Here is a 22,030-nt window from a genome sequence, read left to right as displayed (position 1 = left end):
TTTTCTTGAGTTATAGAAAAAGCAGAAGTCCGGGAAAAATAGAAGATAAACGAATGAAAAAATAAAAACCTGAAAAATACTGAAAAATATGTTGATTGTTCACGACGGTCCTAGACGTGAAGAGATATTGTGAATAAGTTATTAGCGCTTGGTAACTGATCTTCGTTCGCTTTTCTGAATTACAATGTCACTGTAAATAGAAGTTACGGAGTACTCCACTAATTCTAAAATAACCTGATTCATATTTACGTGTCTCATATCACTAGCAACGATTAACATTAATCATAACGAAAACATAGCAAAATGTTTAAGCAACAGGACAGTAAATTAATACTCAAATATAATCAAGCGTTCTTAATAAGGATTAGAATAAAAGCTGGTGTTAAGGTTCCAAATTAGAAATCTGGATCAATTTGTGGTTGCATGGTTAAGGTTAAGCCATCCTTATGCCAGCACAGGGCCTCACCCAAAGGCACCCCCGTAAGCGTGGTAACGTCTTAAAAAGATAGTGACCCCCAAAGGTTTTCGGGGGTCGTTATCTAGGACTAATATTTCTTGCGGGTCATTATCTTTATGATATTTAAAGTCTTTTGTTTATGTTTTTACGGTAACCCCCAGTGGACTTATACTAAACACGCCGTGGGGGTCACTAACTAGGCAAGATCCAAAAGAACAATACGCACAGTGAACACCTCTGGATCCGGTCTATCCAACCGAAGCGGCCCAATCAATAGCATTCTAAATGCAGTCTGTATATTGTTCTGTCAGCGGATTTGAACTCAGAGAAGCATCGATCGCCATCCCTTCCAATTCTCCCTTTTTTCCGGAATGCTAAAGGGCGTATCTTATTTGCTCCCAATATTTTAGTATTTCATGATAGTATTGGCACTCTCCAAGGGGTGGGGGTGTCGAGGTTCCATCTCAGTGTGCCATAGGGGCGTATCTTACTTGTTCCCAATAGTTTTAATATTTCATAACCTAGGCCCTCTGTAGGCGGGTACAGTTTTGGGTGGTTCTTTGGTACCTTCGGAACCAACTGCATTGCTTTCTACCTTTTAGTCTCTTCAATTTCTTTATTTCTACACTGCCAACATTTTTTGCATTTTTATTTACGGCCAAATTCTTCCGGTGATCCTATGAGAGACTAGCAGTTAATAATAATAATAATAATAATAATAATAATAATAATAATAATAATAATAATAATAATAATAATAATAGTCATTATCATTTTAGCCAGTGTGAGAGGTCCAACAACATCACTTTATACAAGGTAAAAAAATCTTTATGGCAGATCGTTAGGGGAAGCTTTTGTGATATACGATACTAGCTGCTTTGCTGTTCTGATTTGAATAGCGATAGCCCGCTTATGAAGAACTGGATACCTAACGTCACTCCCTCTCTCTCTCTCGCCCTCCGTAAATTCTCATCGCTTGAACATTCAAGACGTACATACACACACATTTATATATATAATGTATATATATATATACTATATATATATATATATATATAATATATATATATATATAATATATATATATATATATATATATATATATATATAATATACATACACACACATATATATAAATGTATATATATATATATATATATATATATATATATATATATATATATATATATATATATATATATATATATATATATAATATATAAAACATGCATGTATGTATGTATGTATACATGTATGTTTGTGTGTAGTAGGAAGTGAAAGTCCTTGAATTTATACTCTGCACCCACCATAACTATAAATAACGTGCATTTCAAACCTTTCTTAACTTCCCACTTTCTCTCATCCCTTCCTCCTCAGCTTCTCCTCCTACCGTAGGCATACGAGACGCCCAATGAATTGTAGGCCTATATTACAAAAAAAAAAAGAGCGAGGAAAAAAAAGAGGGTCCACCCCACCCAAGTCTTTATTCAAATGAAATGGGCCTCAGCTTTTGAATCCTTTTTTTTTCATTCTTTTTATGCACAAATCAGATAGCTTTGTGCTGTACATCTGGGCCTCTTTTTCTTTCATTTTTCTTTTTTTTTTATTCCTTTTTTACGCAGCGTGTCTCCATGGTAGGTAGGTAGGTAGGTGGGTATTTTGCGTATGCTGATTTTCCTAGGTCTTGTTTAACCATGCCCTCGTGTGTAGGCTGACGAGTGTTTGGAATCATCGTGCTTCGTTTCTTGGTGCTGCTGGTCAGATGCGTCTGTTTGGGTTCAGGAGGAACTACAGTCTTGGAGGATGGTAGTTCTGGAAGCGGTATGTTGTTGGGAGAATTATTATTCTGGAAGCCAGTGGATCTGGAGGCACTACAGTTAGTGAAAATCTGCCATTTCAGCTCTGCAACTGCGTATCTTGGGACTCTGTTAATCTGCAGGCACTGCAGTTCTGGAAGCACTGTCATCTTTGAAGCGTGCAGTTCTGGAATCACTCAAAGATCGGGAAACTCTGTCGTCTTGGAATGGCGCAGAAAGTTCTAAAAGTTTCGCCATCTTGGAAATCACTGATTCTGGAAGCTTTCCCGATTTACAAGCGCTTTCATTTTGGAAGACTGTGGTTCTACAAGTTATAAATTCTGGAAAAACTGCTGTCTTGGAGACCTGACACTCCTCAAGCCACGAGGTTCGGGAAGCCCAGCGCTTCTCCAGCGCGTGCATCTTCGGGCTCAGGAGTTAAGTTACCGGACGCTGTGGGGTGTGGGTGACTGTGGGGTCTTTTAGACCTTGACTGTGGGTAAGTACTCTTCCAGCATCTGTAGTTCCCAAACCCTTCAAGTCTCTCATTTCCCCTTTTTCCTCTTTTGTGTAGGATCAATTAAACTGATCGTCAGCGGTTCTTTCTCTTCTTAGTTCTCTTGATCAAGAATTTTTTTTGAATGTTAAAAAATTATTGGCAGTTTCTTCTTTCGAGTCTTATCCTACTATTCTGTTTTTGGTGGTTATGCTCTGTAATTTGGTGTTATATCTTATTCACTGAAGTAATTATGTAGTTAATCTTCAGTTAACGTGTCAGAAATGTATGTGCATGCAATCCAGACTATATATATACAAACATTATATATACATAAATTGATATATATATATATATATATATATATATATATATATATATATATATATATATATATATATATATATATATATATATATATACACACACATATCAATCTATTTGTAAAGTGTTGTAAAGTGTTCTATGATCGTGTAAACATCACGTAAACATATTCCCATATTTCTATAACTGGCGTACCATACAAAAATTGTTCGATATATCTAAATCCATTACCTCCACAAAAAACTTGCAATTTAATATGAGAAAGAGAGAAAGAAAACGAGAAGATTTAAGTTTCCCATAAACTTTCCTCATTTACTACCCTTTTCTCTCTTTTCATCTCTCTTTCATTGGTTTCCTCTCAACTTCGTTTCTTTCTCGTTTTCTTCCTCTCTTTCTCTCGAAGCATGATAAAAATCAATCAACCAATCTCTCTCTCTCTCTCTCTCTCTCTCTCTCTCTCTCTCTCGCACTACTTTTAGTTCTCATCAGCGCTTCCGTAGTTATCATGGGCGTTTCTCCATTCTCTCTCTATTTCTCTCTTTCGCTCTCTTTAGTTCCCATCAACTCTTCCCTTTCATGCAAGCTCTCTCTCTCTCTCTCTCTCTCTCTCCACTTATAGTTCTCATCTGCGCTTCCGTAGTTATCATGGGCGTTTCTCCATTCTCTCTCTATTTCTCTCTTTCACTCTCTTTAGTTCCCATCAACTCTCCTCCCTAACTCGCAAGTTTTCTCTCTCTCTCTCTCTACTTTTAGTTCTCATCAGCGATTTTATAGTTATCATGGGCGTTTCTCCATTCTCTATTTCTCTCTTTCACTCTCTTTAGTTTATTTCCCATCGACTCCCCTCCCTTACTCGCAAGCTCTCTCTCTCTCTCTCTCTCTCTCTCTCTAAGACCCGATAAGCCCTCAGCAAACATGAAATAAACAGCCTCTACTATCGCGGATTATCATTGCTCTTATATTCCTTTTCGTCTGGGATTTATTCATGCTAAATTTGCATAGACTCTTAACGTCGGATCGATTAAACCCTTTATCCGTTATCCTTTCATTCCTTCGTTTGTCCGTCTACCTTAAATTCTTAGTTGTTTTTCCCGTCGACCTTAAATGCTTAGCTTTTTTCCCGGCCGCCTCAAATGCTTAGTGATTTTTCCCGTCTACATTAAATGCTTAGTTGTTTTTCCCGTTGACCTTAAAAGCTCAGTGATTTTTCCAAAAAAAAAAAATATTTTAAATTTTTCTTTTTCTCATTCGCATATTTTGGGTTGGTGGTTGTTCCTGATTAATAATATATACATATATACTGTGTGTATATATATATTATATATATCTATATATCTATCTATCTATCTACTATATATACATATATATATATATATATATATATATATATATATAGAGAGAAGAGAGAGAGAGAGAGAGAGAGAGAGAGAGAGAGAGAGAGAAGAGAGAGAAGAAGATTATAAAGACAAATTAAAGTAACAAGTGATAGTCTCCAAGAATAATAATAATAATAATAATAATAATAATAATAATAATAATACTGGTTGCGCCATACACATCGACATTCAGTTAATTATAAGGGTTATTTTGGCAGATGGTAATGAATAGAAATATTAATAATAAAGACAATGATAAGACTCATACAGCAACAATGGACACAATGATACAGACATACACATATACATCTATGTATATGTATATATATATATATATATATATATATATATATATATATATATATATATATATATATATATATATATATATATATATATATATATATGAATGTTTTTTGGCAGCAGCCTGATACTAATTGTTACCTGACAACAGCAAGAGACATTGCCCACTATTGTTCCAATAACGTTGTAATCAGTGGAGTGTTTTTAATTTTTTTCTCTCATATTGCAAATGGATTTTGGACTTTGCCTATTATATCTGCAGTTTGTAACTCAAATTGCCATTAGGTGAAATAATGTACAGCTTATTGTTATTAAGTCAACTGCATAACATTGATTATCACTCGAGTCTCAAGCACTAAAATTAAATGAACCTTTTATGCAGATCTTCACCAGTAACATTGTTTTGTTTAAACAGTTATTTAGTCTCATCATTACGGTTTTATTAGCTTTACTTAAAGCAATAATTGTCGCTGATATTATATCAGATAAATGATATTATTTATCACATTGTTATAAGGACTTGAATGATACCCTTCATGGGTATTTGTGTTACGTCCCGCAGTTGTATATTATTATTATCATTATTATTATTACTATTATTATTATTATTATTATTATTATTATTATTATTATTATTATTATTATTATTATTATTATTACTGTCTCAACTGCACATTCATTCTGGATTTGTAGGAGGATAAATAGCTAGATATATTTACTGAACACAAAATTACAATATTTTCACATCTTGCAAAAGATATGGTCCGGTCAATATCAAAATATCCCACAAAGAGACTGTAAAACTGGGAAGCACTCCAGAAAATAACAAAAATAAATAACATATATGAAAACATACTATTCAGCTGAAGTAAGCCTATTATTATTATTATTATTATTATTATTATTATTATTATTATTATTATTATTATTATTATTATTTTTATTATTATTATTTTTACTGTCTCAATTGCATATTCAATCTGTATTTGTAGACAGATAGATAGATTTACTGACCACAAAATTACAATGTTTTCATATCTTACAAAAGATAATTGTTTGGTCCAGTCACTATCAAAATGTCAAACAAAGTGACTGTAAAACTGGGAACCACTCCAGAAAATAACAAAAATAAATTACAGAGATGAAAACATACTATTCGGCTAAAGAAAACCCATTGCTAATACTACTATTATTATTATTATTATTATTATTATTATTATTATTATTATTATTATTATTATTATTATTATTATTATTAACTCTCTTCTACGGAGCACATACTATTCAGCTGAAGTAAGCCTATTATTATTATTATTATTATTATTATTATTATTATTATTATTATTATTATTATTATTATTAACTCTCCTCAGCGGAGCACCATCACAAAATCATTACGACCGTCGACAGTCATCCGACACCGCACAAAACGGCTGTTTTCACCCAAACAAACACGAGCCTGTTCGGAATCCCAATAATGAATCTCGCGAGCCGATCTCAGGAAAAGCATTATTTATTATCTGTCAGCCCCGTGAATAGGCCCCATTCAAAAGGAAGGAACCTACCCACCACCACCGCACCCTGATCAGGGTCGGGGTAGGGGGATTTCGGGAGAGGGTGGTGTGGGAACCCACCACCTCCATGGTCCCAGGGGCTAGGCAGGAGATAGGGTGTGGGGAGTGGGATTGAAGGGGGGAGGGGGGAGGGGAGGGGAGGGTGGGACTTATGGTGGAGGGGGTTAGAGCACATACCATTCATTCATGCTGTTTGGATATGTCTGTATGATGGCTTGGACTGATGATTACATTATGATAAGTTATATCTCTTTATATAGCTTTTTGAGTGGCTCTGTTGAGTCCGCTTTGCGTATGTAACGTCCTCTCTCTCTCTCTCTCTCTCATCCAGGCAAAGCAAACCTTGAAGAAAGAGACAGGGAGTCCTTTTTTTCTCCATTTTTTTATGTGAAATACAATTTTTGGAAATTGGAGGGAATCATTTATTAAATAATTTGGTCACTTATTTTAAGAATACATCTTCATATTCACATTCAAACGCACATGCACAATAAAATGCATATTAGTTCAGATGCGACTATGATTTCAATTTTCACCTTACGACGTAGTAAGCAGTTTTTTCCTCTGCTCTTCATATAATAATAATAATAATAATAATAATAATAATAATAATAATAATAATAATAATAATAATAATAATAATAATTCGGTAATTAGAACTGTTTTAAAAGAAAAAATTGTCGACTCTGTCAGAACGAATGTTTTCACACTAATAATAATAATAATAATAATAATAATAATAATAATAATAATAATAATAATAATAATAATAACAATAATAATAATAATTCGGTAATTAGAACTGTTTTAAAAGAAAAAATTGTCGACTCTGTCAGAACGATGTTTTCACACTAATAATAATAATAATAATAATAATAATAATAATAATAATAATAATAATAATAATAATAATAATAATAATAATTCGGTAATTAGAACTGTTTTAAAAGAAAAAATTGTGACTCTGTCAAGTTAGATATTTCACACTAATAATAATAATATTAATAATAATAATAATAATAATAATAATAATAATAATAATAATAATAATAATAATAATAACATATGTTTTATGGCGGCTAATGCCACACGCAAGAACAGAATGCAGTAAAAACGACAATAACTATACATCTAAATAAAACCAGTCACGCCAGAACGAAGATATTAAACATTTTCCGTCAATCTGCCGAAAGCAGACATCTTGAAGAAGCGAAATGATTGCACAGAAAATGAGAGAGAAGGAAACTAGAAAGGAGGAACCATTCCCGGAGGAATCATTCCAATACGAATATCATGTTTTTATGTAACAAGAAGATCTCTTGAACTACACATAAATACACACGCAAACACACACACACACATATATATATATGTGTGTGTACGTATGCATGTATATATATATAAATCTATGCATATATATATGTACATATATATGCAATATATATATATATATATATATATATATATATATATATATATATATATATAATGTGTACGTATGCATTTATATAAATGCATGTATATATATGCATATATATTTGTATGTATATGTGTATGTGTATATATATGTATAATATCTATCATGCATGTGTACATACATACGCACATACCAGGGACGTAAGGGTAGATGGAAGCAGAAGGTGAGGAAACGAGAGGAAAAAAAAAAATCCTATAGAGGAATGGGGGTTGGGGGGGGCGGGATTTCAGAGGGAGGGTCTGATATTAGTTGGGGCATAACATGTGAGCAAAGGAGGGAGATCATTACATTCAACGTCCCTATCTCCCCCTTCCCCTCACCCCTCTCCTCCCTCAACTCCCCCTACGCCTCTGCCCTCTCCCTTGGCAGAGGCCTTTGAATAGGAGGCTGTCGGGTCGGAGGGTAGTTTGCATATTTCTTATGGTAAAGGGTTATGTTGTTTAGAAAGGGTTGGGAGGAAGCCGAGAGAGGGAAAGTGAGAAGAAAGGGAGAGAGAAAGAGAGAGAGAGAAAGAGAGAAAGGGAAGAGAACCACGAGGACTGATGACTGGGGAGGAATCAGTTGTTGGTGGTGGTGCCCATGGCATGTGAGACGCTCTCCTACCTGGCATGCTCCTCTGCCATTCCTGATCTTCACATTCTGAAAGGCACGAAGGAGACGCCCTGCAACGCGCCCAGGAATGATCTGCAATCTGCAGTGGACCGAAGAGAAAATTGCAGCTGCTGCAATCGGCGGCCTCCGGTATAGCCTCTTGAGAGCCTGCAGTGGACCAAAGTGACCGAAATCCGGGTACCGGTAAAGTGGGCATGCAGCTGCAACCGCGACCCTCCGGGACGTACCACTCGTTTTGGTACCTTCAGGAGATCATCTGATGAACTGGACGCACATGGCGATAGAAAAAGAAGTGAATTGTTTACAGGTATTTGTCTCCCTTGTCCATTATCAGCTTTATCATTAAGTATGTGTGTGTTTGCGCGTGTCCACTACTGCATGTGCTTACGCGTGGATGAAGCTGAAGGGAAACTGATTATGAATAAAAAGAGAATACACAAAGCAACAAGGAAAGGGAAACGTAGAATATATATGTTGTTCAGCGTACTTGAGAGTAACTTAAAGCAACAGAATATAAATAAATAAATGGGAGGGGGTGGAGGAGAGAAGGGGGAGGACGTTTGCAAGCTTAGTTCAGTGATTAACGCTTTGGTTAAATGTTTGTCGTTTATGCATGCAAATTTATATTCTCTTATTGCAGTATTTTGTTCACGTTTTGTTTTTCTTTAGAGTGGAATCTCTCTCTCTCTCTCTCTCTCTCTCTCTCTCTCTCTATTGCTTGATGTCAATCTTATCAACATGATTCAGAAGCAAGTATTTTTTAAATATGTTCTTCATTCAGTTAAGTAATCAGTAATTGTATTTATGCTGGTCATAAATATGAACGTGTTACATACATACATACATACATTCATCATTGCATACATACATACGTACATACATGCATACATTCAAACATATTTTTTGTCAGTTTTTCTGTCTGCCTCTCATTTAAGTTAACTAATCAGTAATTGTATTTATGCTGGTCATAAATATGAACGTGTTACATACATACATACCTACATACATTCATAAATTTTTTTTGTTAGTCTTTCTGTCCGCCTCTCTTTCTCTCCCTGAGAGAGAGAGAGAGAGAGAGAGAGAGAGAGAGAGAGAGAGAGAGAGAGAGAGAGAGAGAGAGAGAACATGAACAATCACCGAAGTATTTGAATTGTTTATGTAGTGTGTGTGTTTGTGTGTGTCTGTGTTCGTTTGTGTGTGCACGTGTGCTTGCAAAGCAAAAGGGAGCGTGAGCTGGGCCGGCGTGGCGTTTCCTCAAGCATTTTCAGTTGTGTGCTTTTATGAATCACTGTTGGTGACGTATGAGCTCAATAATGTTATTAGTGTCTTGGTATTGATTGCCTCCTCCTCTTCAGTACGGCTTCATTCATGTCCATGTATCTTTGTGTCATTTTTCATGCTTTTACCCGGTGACTCCTTCTATTCATCTATCAGGTTTACCATGTTAAACAGCTGTGGCTGATAAGTGATCCCTTTACTTACTGGCTATCCTGAGAAGAATTTTTACATTTAGCTGGGTGTATGTACGTATATATATTTGTATGTGTGTATATATATATATATATTTATATGTGTGTATATATATAGATATACATACATATACATGCATACACAAACATATATACATGTATATATTTCTATGTATATATGCATATATATATTATATAATATATATATATATATATATATATATATATATATATATATATATATATATTATATATACATGCATAAATACTTGACGGTAAGGGTCTCATTAAATAGATAAAAATAACAATTATTCCCCTGTAAAAAGTTAAGGATGCTAATTATAAAGGTGAAATGATATTTAGTACATGTATGTATACTCATATATATATATATATGATATATATATATATATATATATATGTATATATATATATACATATATATATGTGTGTGTGTATACATACATACAAATATTTCTCATGAATCGATGAAAGTAATAATTACTCCACTGCAAATAGGTAAGGATGATGAAGGCGAATACACGAATTATAAGGAAAGAACATCATTGGTGCGCACAAGGAGATGGTCTATAGATCAAATATTTGCAATAAAAGAATTATGTGAGATGCCTGAGAGTGTAAGGGAAAAGGTGTGCCATGTGGCATGTGGCATACAAGGACTTGGGAAGAGTTTTTGATACAGTTGACAAGAGCAACGTGGAAAGTTTTGAGAATGTATGGTTTGGTTGAAAATACTAGAGAACAAAAAAACAATAAAAAAACAAAAATTCAAGATGGAAGCAAAAGGAGTGTCAAAACATACTGACAGGAGAGTGGCTAGTTTGGGTTAAAAGTTGGTCTGAGACGTGGGTGAGTTAGGTCTCCCTGCTGTTCAGTATTTTATTGATGGAGTGATGTTTGAAGGTGCTGAGAGTAAATATTGACAGTAAGAGTAATATTACACGAGTAAACGGGAAGCCTTCAAGACAGAGCAATGAATGCTAACATGGGGGTTGGAAGAATGAAAGTAGTTGATTCACGAGTAAAAATAACAAATGATATTAAGATGAAAGAATAGCCATGTCACAGAACCGGTGAAGCAAGAGATGTAGTAGAATTTATTCTGTAGATTGGAAAGAAACTTGAACTGTCTATGGATGCTAAGGTGGGAATGTAAAACAGAACCGTCCAGCTGCTCTCCTATATGGAAGCGAAGTGTGGAAGGTAAATGTGAATAAAAAAAAGGTGAGATTAATATGAACTGTTTGAGGGTAAAAAGAATTGAAAAGGGGAGAAACATAGAGATGTGAATACATGCATGTACGTATGTAAGTTTATCAATATATCTAAAAAAAAGTCCAAAAGTTGCCACATTCAATATATATGTATAAATGTGTATATATATATATAGACAGAAAGATAAATAGAGAGACAGACATAGATACTATATACATATATGAATATGCATATATATATATAATTATATATATATATATATATATATATATATATATATATATATATAAATGTTTGGGTAAGTGATACATACATACATACATCTATATATATACAGTATATATATATATATATATATATATATATATATATTTATATATACATATACAGTATATAATATAATATATATATATATATATATATATATATATATATATATATATCTATATATATATATATCTATATATATATATATATATATATATATATATATATATATATATATATATATATATATATATATATATATACACAAACACACATTTGTGCACTTGCACAGTTTTATATGTTCATAGAGAGTTCTATACAGCCTGAACGACATGAAAAGGAAGTGTGCCTTGGACAACACTAAAGCTGTTATATTCTAAACTTCACAAAAGTTTTGTCATGGTAAAAATTCACTTTGATATATTATTCCTCTTTAGTCTCGTGTAATTTAATTAAGTTCAATTATTTCCCATTTATGAATGCGTAGGTTAGTATCCTATGAAAAATACGAATTATCTTTAAAATTTGTTAATATTTTTGTGTTTATTTGTTAAATGGAATTATACCTATTTTCTAAAATATTAAATGGAATGTCCTATTTTATGTAGGAAACAGCTAATTGAGTTTTCTATACACACACATACATGTATATGTGATAAACACTTATGTATATGTACATAATATATATACAGTATATATATACGTATATATATAACTATATATATATATATATGTATATGTGTACGTATATATAAATATATAAATGAACGGAGAAGGCAGACGAATCAGCCATAGTGATAAAACATACAGGGACCAGGAGCAGGAACAAGCATGGCGACGTACTATAATTCATTTCGACGCGTTTCGCATTCAGCTGAATGCATCAACAGGGTTCTGTACAATAAATAACAACCAATACAAAGTATATGAATTTGCTAGTTATCTATAAAACCGTTTATACACTAATTAAAATGAAAACCAAAACTTCACACACACGTAAAAGTACACTCACGACTGACAAAGTTATACAGAAAATTAAAAGCACATATGTTGATTAAAAGTTCAGATAAAAATACAAAAAAAAAAAGATACAAAAAAATGACAAAGTTAAGAAATATTTGAGAAGCACTGGGGGTCGACCTACCATGGCAAGAGATAAACAAAAGCTAAAAGAATGTAAACCAAAACAACAGGTTAAGAAGGGTACAAGGGCGTGGAGGCGGACTGCTGGGTGTTCAACTGCGGAACAAGCTGTTTGATGAAGAGACTCTCGACGATCAATAATTCATTTGGGCTGGAGTTTTGACCCACAATAATGAAATTGTCATATTTAATGGGACCTTTACATTTTTTGCTATGTTCACGTATACTGGACTGTTCAGTGTATATATATATATATATATATATATATATATATATATATATATATATATATATACTGTAATGTATATATATATATATGTGTGTGTGTGTGTGTATGTTTATCACATGAAATAACAGATAAGTGACTTTACATGAAACACTGCCATATACAGTTAATGTTTATATATTCATATATATGTATTCGTATATATATATATATATATATATATATATATATATATATATATATATATATATATACATACATACATAATCCTCATATTTTAAAAATTGAAGACTTCTTCCATCTCTCAAAGTACAATCTGTCAAATATGTCACGTAAAAGATAATTTATACATATGTAGCACAAGAATAAAAAAGAGTAATGTGAAATCAAATTATGGAATTAAAATATTACTGTTGCTTATGCATGGTATATATCATATCTATACACAGACAACTAATTTGGGTCAAAAGAACTTCATTTTCCATTTTATAAAATTCTGATGCATTTCAAAACAGTAAGTAATGGAGTATTCATTACAAAAATTTAATTGATAATGCTATTATAAATGGATGTGAAAAAATAGTTTTTTTTAATTAAAATAGTTTTTTAAAATAAAACAGAAAATATGTGGCAACTAACGGAATGACATTGGAAAAAAAAATTATATATCAAACAAAGTACTGAAGCTGATATTTTAAGAGATGGAAAATATCGCTGGTTCTTTACAGACAGAGAAAAAAAAAGGAAAATGAATTAAACATAACCAAAAAATATGTCCAAAGAAGAGAAGCAGATAAGTTCCTGTACAATAGCATCTGAGAATCCTCCTCAAAAAAAGAGAACATTCTGGCTGGCAAAGGTAAGAAAAACAAAATAGGAATAAATAAAGAATGAAAGTTTCCCTTCGCCAGAGATATATTTATCTTGGGTCTTCTTTGTATAGACCTGGAATCTTATCTCTGTTTACCCGAGATGAGTTTTCTCTTAGAGAAAAAGCGGGAGGAGGAGGAGGAGGAGGAGGAGGAGGAGGAGGAAGAGGAGGACTGGATAAGGCGGGAGGGACACCCTTCGATGCTTTTCAAAAAGTGCTGTAAGCACGAAATGTCATTTTGCCTTGAGGAAATATTAATATGGTGTTTCAGGGTATACTAAACTGATGGTTGTCCTATACTTGGCGAGTGTTTATATATATATATATATATATATATATATATATATATATATATATATATATATATATATATATATATATATATATATATACTATTACATAATATATATATATATATATATATATATATATATATATATATATATATATATACCTACATATATATATATATATATCTACTATATATTGTGTGTGTGTGTGTGTGTGTGTGTGTGGAGCCATGCACCACTTCCCTTTTGAGGGAGTGTTAACCATTTTCTCCACTGTATTGACGAATTCTCCAAACTTTCTGTTCTAATTTCTGCTGACGATACAACCTCACTGAGCTACCAAATGTTCTTCCTTCTTCAGCGAACTCATCTGCAGTGGCTCTATTTGCATGGATATTGCCTTCAAAGCATTGCTTTGCGGTCACTGCATGAAGGCTAGTGTCTTGTAAGACATGACTGTTTCAAAATCCCAATGACCAATCAGTTGAAATTCCTCATTATAGAATATTTTTGACCGAACCCTTAGCCTGAAGGACCATTTTAACGTTTCTTCTCCACGACCAGTATTTTAATACTAGCTTATATTTCATATATTCAATTTTCCCACAGGTGATACTTTGGAAAAACAACGTCCGGAGTTTAGGAAGGAGGAGAGAGATGCAGATAGAGAGAGAAACGGCTTGCTGGATTGCAGGAGGAGTTAGAAAGAAGGGGCCTTCATATCTAGGGAGGATGAGTGTGCAAGATAGAATAAGGCGATCGACAGGCTGCTGATAATCTTCCATGTGGTGGATGATGCAATTGTTCATTCTTGACTCACCACTAACAGAGAAAGAGCTAATAAGACTGCTTAAAGTTCTCATATATATAAATTTATATATATATATATATATATATATATATATATTCACATATGTACATATATACATATATATATGTATATATGTGACTATATGTATCATATACACATATACATATATATATATATATATATATATATATATATATATGTATATTTATATATAATTATACATACACATATATATATATATATATATATATATATATATATACATATACAGTATATATATATATATATATATATATATATATACATATATATATATATATATATATATATATATATATATATAAATTTTTAATTTACAAACAGTTGTGGACATGCTTATTTTTAAAAAGGTCAATTAGACTTATCTGATATATAACCACCTAAACAATAAGGTTTTCAAAATAATATATTACAGATGGATAAATCGGTATGACAGACATTCAAGTATAAACTCTCTCTCACTGTATGCATACATACACACATATACATATACATATATATATGTATATATATATATATATATATATATATATATATATATATATATAATATATATATTGTCAGTGAAATAATGTAGATCCCCAAAACAATAATTATTTTTTTTCTTGTCTTTGGTAATTTTCTTTTCGTTAACTTGCAGGTGACATGTCTGAAACGAAGCAAGCAATGTCTGAAATGAACGTCTCCTTGCTCTACTTCAATGAAGAAAGACATCAGGAGTCAGGGAAAACATTCAGGATTAGAGAGGAAAGTATGTAACTGCATCTCGACCGTCACTCAAAAAGGGGGCTAGATCGGTAAGAATGATTGATTATAGACCAGTAAGTACAGGTATAAAAATTATATTATATAATACTTTACTAATATCATCACTGAAGTCTATATATTATCGTTATCACTGTCGTTATTGCTTTTAGGAATATTAATACTATCATGCTAACGGTTATTTATTATTATTATTATTATTATTATTATTATTATTATTATTATTATTATTATTATTATCATTATCTGTGTTCGCACTATGCAATCATTTTTATGCATCAAATTTAACGAACGTTTATTTCGCTAGCAAAATTCTACTAGACTAAGCACAGTTAAAAAAAAAGCAACATAATAATAATAATAATAATAATAATAATAATAATAATAATAATAATAATAATAATAATAATAATAATAATAATAAAATAACCATTACGAGAGCAAAAGTGAAGCTAAATGCAAATAACTTTGACAACATATAAATCAATGAATCCTTAAAAGTTTAAAATAAAGACACGAAGAAGGCCACATAATTCCGTAAACGCCAGACAAGTGTATCTCTATATTCATCAGCAAGCAAAATCCACGTTGAGTCTAGGATGCCATAGTGTAGACCAAATTTCGAGATAAATAGATATAGGGTTACGGTACAGACCAGGGCTTGAGAGTACTGGCAATATGGTATATGATAACATAACCTAATACCTCTAAATCTGACGACTGAAATGGCCTGTAGAGATTATAATACCGACCAACATATGAGGCCAGTGGTTATATGGCTATCAACCTTAAGACTTTTAAATGGGATACTTTAGATGACCAACAGAAGCTATACAGCACAGAACAGGGTTTGGAATCAATGGTTCTGCGGCTACCTCTCACTTTAAGACAATGAAATGGAGGTACGGGATTATAAGTGGCCCAGCTTCTTGAGGACAGTTCTCTGGTATGAAAATAAATCAGAATAATAATAATAATAATAAAAAAAACTACTCATATATTCGGAAATAAATTAAGCGCTGTTTAATGAACGGCCTACGCGGAAGACAACGACCTAGACAACAAAATGCATTCATAAAAAAAAAAAGGTGTAGACAGGAATAAATACTTGGAGGGAACAAGAAGGGCAATAACATATGCAAACAAATGCAATAAAGGAACATAAAGCGCGGAGAAAAAAAGCACGAAAACACAGAGGAGTTTTTGAAAATAATAATAAAACTTGGCTTCAACAGAGGGCAATATTTCGAGTCATGCTTTTCATAGCTATTTTATATTTGGCCTTCTATATAAATATATGTTTTCCGGCATTTTCCAGACATCGAATTCAAATTCTTTGATAATTTGCTTGGCAAAATAATTTTTTTTTAATTCGTTCTATATGAATATGGGCTTGAAAAAATAATGTTATTTTTTTTTTTTTTTAAATTCGTTCCATATGAATATGGGCATATGTTGAATAATATTAATAGTAATAACAAGCCTACTGTATCTGCAGCTGTTTCAAGTTCCTACCTCCTTTATCACATCAAATCCTAGCTGATGTTTTGCAATGCTAAGCTCACTTCCCCGTGCGTGCATGGAACTGTATTCACATCGTATTCCAATTCCTTTTAATGTTTTCGGCTTACCAAGAGTGATATGCGGATATATATATATATATATATATATATATATATATATATATATATATATATATACATATACATATACACATACATATGTATATAATATATATATATATATATATACTATATATATATATATATATATATATATATATATATATATATATAAATACTTTCAGACACAGATATTCACGCATGCAAGTAAGCCCATACATGTGCATCTCCAAGTGGGATCAAATGTGACTGATACCACGTACAAAATCGTGCATATACATATATATATATATATATATATATATATATATACATATATATAATACAGGTGCTTTCAATTTACAGATATTCACGCATACATGTAAGCCATACACGTGCATCTCCAAATGGGATCAAATGTGAATGATGATGCCACGTACAAAATGTCGTGCATATCTAATTCTCAAGAGAGAACCCAGCGAGAGTCGTTTCCATATGTTTCTCTTTCCTCTTCTGTTTCTTGCTTTCTTCGGGCCTGAGCTAGAAAAGGGATTAAGTTTTTTTTATACTGGCCTCCAAATGAATAAATAAATAAGTAAATAAATATATGAAAAGATCTGGTGGCTGTGAAAACTGAAAATTTTATGGTGGATTTTTGTCGTGTTTTCCGTGTTCTGTATTTGAGGAATCTAGAAAGCCTTGGGGAGAATCCCACCTACCTTTACTACAACGTAATTAGATTACATCACATTACATTACATTACATTACATTGCAGATTACATTACCTTACATGGTATAATATTGTGTAATGGGAGTGTGTAAAGCGTTTAAAACGTCACCGAAAAGCATTTGCAAGTACTCAAATTGTAACTACCCACAGCCCTAATGTAGTGCCATTACATAACGCTTCACGAATTAATGGGAGTTTACCGAGCAATTAAACTGCATTCGTAAATCGGCAACTGTAGACGACAGTTCCATTATATGATATAACTGGAGTAGGTAAACTGTCCAGAGACGTGGAATAGGTTGAAGCGAGCTCTAAATATACCAGATATTAAGGGCAGGATTTGCATAAAACGAAATAAATCCATACAACAAATAATAATAATAATAATAATAATAATAATAATAATAATAATAATAATAATAATAATAACCAGGAGAAAATTCTCACCGCGCGTACTTACAGAAAACTTAAGCTCTTTGAGATGTACGCTGAAAAGGAAAGACTAACATCACACGAATAAATGAGAGGAAGAGGGATACGAATAAAGAACAAGCAGCAATACAGAAGCAAGAAAAGAAAAATGCACATGCCGCGTTTTTAGTCACTTGTCCGCTGTGTAAGATATAATGTCGAAAGGGAAAGACCAAAATTCATCGTAGCAATAAATGAAAACAACGAGGCAAATTGAGTAAAGGTGGATACGAGTACAGCAACAAATAAAACAAATACCACGTGTTTTTGTATATTCATCCTCGTTTGACATTTAAGTTATTTGCCGATAACAAAAAATAACATCAGAGATACAAATGAAAAAAAAAAGTAGATGAAAATGTACAGGAAACTGAGAGAAAATGAGTCACATAAAGTGCTTGAAGACCATTGCAGTGGATTGTGGTGGAAGGCAACGGCTGTTTCAGCCGGGAGGTGTCTGGGGGTTGGGGACAGGGAGGGGAATGAGGCGGGGGAGGGGTGGGTTGGGGGGGTCGAAAAATGAGCCGCGGTGCCTCATCAGGGCTCATTAGTACGAGGGAGCGGAGGGCCTTAATTCACGAGTGAAAACAGTGATGGTTTGCAGGGCAGTGGCGGGAGGAGGGACACGCCGTTGGCTCCATTCGCACCATCTCTCCTCGGACTAGGAGCTGCGGCAACGCCTTCGTCAGCCTCCGATTCGAAATCCGTGACGCGCTCTCTCTCTCTCTCTCTCTCTCTCCCTTGGTCCCGACCGGATAATTCATCTCCAATTTCGGGATTAAAGTGGCGTTCAAAGGAGGAGCCAAAGTGCCGGACGTATTCGCCGCCGCAGCACGGGAGCATCACCACCGTCGCCACCAACGACACCCAGCCTCCATTCTTCTCCACCAAGAGGAACAAGATGGGAGAGTGAGATCTTCATTTATTGCCCCTATCAACAGACTCCGAGGGCTGGGGACACACGGAGTATGTCCCCCGTAAGTTGCCACCTCCGAGGGGTTGGGGGACAGTGGCGGGGGGTGTTGATCCCGGAGAGGAGAGAAGGAGAGGGGGGGGAGGGAGGGGGCGAGAGATTCCGCATCTCACCGACCCCTCGCATCGTCCCCTCCTTACCCCACCCGAGGGCCCTCCCCCCATGAGCCTACCCAATCGCTTCCAAGCCTCCTCTCTCTCTCTCTCTCTCTCTCTCTCTCTCTCTCTCTCTAGCTAACGCCAGGAAATTACCGTAGATGCGTGTGTGCGTATAACCAAGGTCACGCCTGTCCAAGTTCAAGGTCACCAGACACGTGATTGAATCAAGAGTAAGTTATCATCAAGTGACACATTGGTTGGGTAGTGGTGAATGTCTAATTTTATTACAATAATATGTTGTAGCGACCGCATTCAAAACAGCAGTGCTCGTTACATCTTGTAATTGTTATTGATAAATTGATATAAATTCTAGTTTTAGATGCATGCGTGATTAGGTGAACGAGGTTCGAATTCCAGGAAAACGCATGTACATAAATAGATATTTTTTACATTTTAAATGTCCTACTTGGTATAGCATTATATATATATATATATATATATATATATATATATATATAATATATATGGCCTCGTGGTATGATCACTGCCTGCAAAGCTGGCGCCATGCATGCAATTGGAAAAGGCATATTGTGAAATATATCTATCTCCATCATCATTTCATACACAGACACACATATATACAGTATATATATATATATATATATATATATATATATATATATATATATATATATATATATATATATATATATATATATATGTATATATATATACACACACACACAACACACACACATGCAATGCCTATAGATACAACATACATAGGTAACACATCAACCTGCTTACAGCTATTTGGTGAAAACTACAGTTAAATATGTAACACTCTCATATAGATATTTTCCGATACGCAAAGAGAAATCACCAACATACTCCAGCCCAAACACATTTTACGCAAATATACACAAATACGCGCGCATGTTTCAAAGATACGCTTCTCCCTATGAAACTGGTGGCTCAGAAGATGCTAAATTGCAGGTTATCAATATTTATTTTTTTTTCCAGTGGGGTGGGGGTTTGGGAATGAGGCTGCTAGCCCCATGTTCTTAGCTACCGACCACCGGGTACCTAAATTAATGCTTAGGCTAGCAATGGATCTTTCATGAAATGGGCCGGAGCTGTTTTTTCCTTCGTGGATTGAACCCTGGTCTTACTGTGTGGGACAGGTTGAAGTCACCCAAAACATAGATATATCATATATATATATATGTATATATATATATATATATATATATATATATATATATATATATATATATATATATATATATATATATATATATAGGCTATACATATACACATGTATAAATATATATATATATGTATAATATATATATATATATATATATATATATATATATATATATATATATATATATATATATATATATATACATTATACATAAATCAATCTATACACCCATCTACCTATATGTATATATACTCGTGTATATATATATATATATATATATAAATTATACATTATAAATTTCGTTGCCCTGTACGTACTGGACCCTTTTATACTCACAGCTATTAGGCAGTTAATATCACTTAAAATCGAATTCCCTTTACCTTGAAAATAATTTTCACCCAAGAGGTATAATTGATAATTGCATCTGCCCCGGGCAGGATTTGCGGATACATTTATCAATCATAATTCCTCATGGCAGTAAGTTATTCCCAAGGTGAAGTCAAGTCGATATCAGCTGATATTTATGGCTTAATAGTTTTGAAAAATATTTATATACAGTATGTGGGTGTGTGTGTATATCTATATATTATATACAGATACAAAGAAACATACATACACACACACATATATATATATATATATATGTATATGTGTAATCAAGTATATGTATATATATATGTTATATAAATATATATATATATATATATATATATATATATATATATATGTATATATATATATATGTATATATATATATATATATATATATATGTATATATATGTGTGTATTATTGTGTGTGTGTGTACATCCTATATGTATATATAGTGCTTTTCCACTATATATAGATATATATGTATATTCATATTTATAAATATATGTATATACAGTATATCATATAAATGTATATATATATATATATATATATATATATATATATATATATATATATACATATATAAATATTCATGTGTATAAAATTGGAAATCTACCTTATTTTCAGGAAAGATTAGTTTTCCAAACTATACGGGCGTCAGTACAACAAACAAACCCAAGATCTTGCGGAACAAGACCATTAACCTAACCTAACCTGCTTAACAATCTTCCAAAGAACTGAATGCTGATATCTGTCGAGAAAGGAATTCCAGTCGTAGACATAAAAATCGGCCAGTAATAATTCTGAGGCCTATGTTCGAACAAGCAAATAATTCCCTTGTCAAGGGACTTTTATACATTACTACTTTTACACCATAGATGTTTTGCCATGTATTTATAATCTATGTACATTCCCAGCAGCTTTAGTACTTCATTTATTAATATTTTATGATTTTTTAAGGATTAATGTGAATCTTTCAAACTTTTTTTTTTTTTCACACTTAATAACCAATAATTCCTTATTGGCATATAGTCAGCAGG

At 32.8% G+C, this 22,030-nt stretch overlaps 1 long non-coding RNA gene across 3 annotated transcripts in view; it reads left to right on the top strand.

The window, feature by feature from the left end:
* The first annotated feature begins 1,895 nt into the window (after positions 1 to 1,895).
* The window catches only part of LOC136847198 (uncharacterized), a 139,751-nt gene continuing 119,616 nt past the window's right edge, over positions 1,896 to 22,030 (top strand). Inside the window, exons 1-3 of one of the 3 annotated variants that reach the window (XR_010855655.1) lie at positions 1,896 to 2,752; positions 14,527 to 14,702; positions 15,408 to 15,564. This is a non-coding gene — a long non-coding RNA (uncharacterized lncRNA). Of the gene's footprint in view, positions 2,753 to 8,074; positions 8,723 to 14,526; positions 14,703 to 15,407; positions 15,565 to 22,030 lie in introns of those variants that run through there. The other 2 variants (XR_010855656.1, XR_010855654.1) reach the window with 2 other exon arrangements.

This window comes from Macrobrachium rosenbergii, chromosome 16, assembly GCF_040412425.1.
Source record: "Macrobrachium rosenbergii isolate ZJJX-2024 chromosome 16, ASM4041242v1, whole genome shotgun sequence".
Classification (NCBI taxonomy): Eukaryota; Metazoa; Arthropoda; class Malacostraca; order Decapoda; family Palaemonidae; genus Macrobrachium; species Macrobrachium rosenbergii.
Note: the sequence above shows the minus strand (reverse complement) of the source record. Positions and strands in the feature narration are given on the sequence as shown.